This window comes from Sinocyclocheilus anshuiensis, unplaced genomic scaffold (assembly GCF_001515605.1).
Source record: "Sinocyclocheilus anshuiensis isolate Anshui unplaced genomic scaffold, SAMN03320099.WGS_v1.1 scaffold278, whole genome shotgun sequence".
NCBI classification, from domain to species: domain Eukaryota; kingdom Metazoa; phylum Chordata; class Actinopteri; order Cypriniformes; family Cyprinidae; genus Sinocyclocheilus; species Sinocyclocheilus anshuiensis.
In genome coordinates, this window is record NW_015546072.1 from 1829899 (window position 1) to 1831355 (window position 1457).

A 1457-nucleotide genomic window follows, 5' to 3' on the forward strand; every position below is an offset into this window, starting at 1 on the left:
GAGACCCGCTCGCTGTGAAGCGGGAGCCGGCAGAGGATTCCGCTTGGTCTTAAAGACTTCCTTAAATGGCTACTTCACAAATAAAACAATGATTTGCGCAAAAAGAATGATTAATTATCAATTGAGAATTTGTTATTGATATGGTCTGGTGAAAATAATAATATGGGCTGCGAGAAAATTATAAATAAAAAGAGTGGGGCTGCTATGAGTGCAGGCAGTCTAGGGACAGCATCACTGATCTATATATAATATCTATTATAGATCAGTGGACAGCATCCATATTTCAACCCCAGTGGCATGACAACACCGCGGGCCTCGCGGCCAAAAAAACAGACTGGCCCACCAGGAATCTTCCCGGTGCTCCCGATTAGCCAATCCGGGCCTGATGGACACCATATAAGACATAAAAAATACATAAAATCTCAATTAAGGGTGCATTTAGGTCAAAAGATGTAGCATACACCCATGTCTGCATGTTGGCTTACATAACCGCCTAATGGTCACCCTGTGGCTTCCTGTTTGATCGGCATGGAAAAGTTTTTTGCAGTTGGTAGCAGAGGCACAATTGCTGGAGACTTGATGCCTAGTCATTACTCATTGCCAAAATATTAAACTGAGCTGAATTACAGGCTATTTGATGCAGCTGTTGAGCTCACAAACCATGCCAACTTCCTTGTTCCAAAACCACCATAACACCATTAGACACATTCTTCCAATGCTGTCAAATTACACAAAGTTGTGAGAGGGATGTTGACAGATGCATATGTGCCTGCTTTCAATAGCTTGATTGTTGCTTGTTAATATCCTCTGGTCAGACAAGGTGATGAGGACCCAACACGAAGTTATTCACCAAATACATAAGCACGTGGACATCAAATATTGATTTATATTGAAATGATCTTAGCTTGGTAACTGATATGTAATCTGGATTACATAATTTTATTCCAAAAATGTAATACTTGTAATTAGATTATACTACCTTTTTAAATGCTCATCATCAGATTATTCTTTTATTGATTACATATTCAAACAATGGCAGTATGGAGATCAAAATTAGAGAACAACCTACAATTTCCGAATTTTCAAGGTCACTGCTTAGTCCTATTTGAAGTTATCCTAACAGGAGTAGAAGGGCAGTTTTTAAGTATATTTCATAAATTAATTGTATTCTGAAGCACAGTATAAAAACTTGAGATAGGCCTATTTGAAAAAGAACTCTGATTAAAATCAGAGAAAACTTTATATAAATAATAAAGCAGTTCCCTTTCAAGGGAACTTCGAACAGCGTCCTCTAGGGGTCGCTATGGGGAACGCCTCGTCGTGACCCGTGTCTGAAGCATACATTCAAAAAACACCAACAACACGTTGGCCGGCGACAGCTCATGACGTCACTACCGGTGCGACTATAGTATAAATAGGTGCCGGGAGAACACGTCATTCTCTTCTTCGTCTTTTTG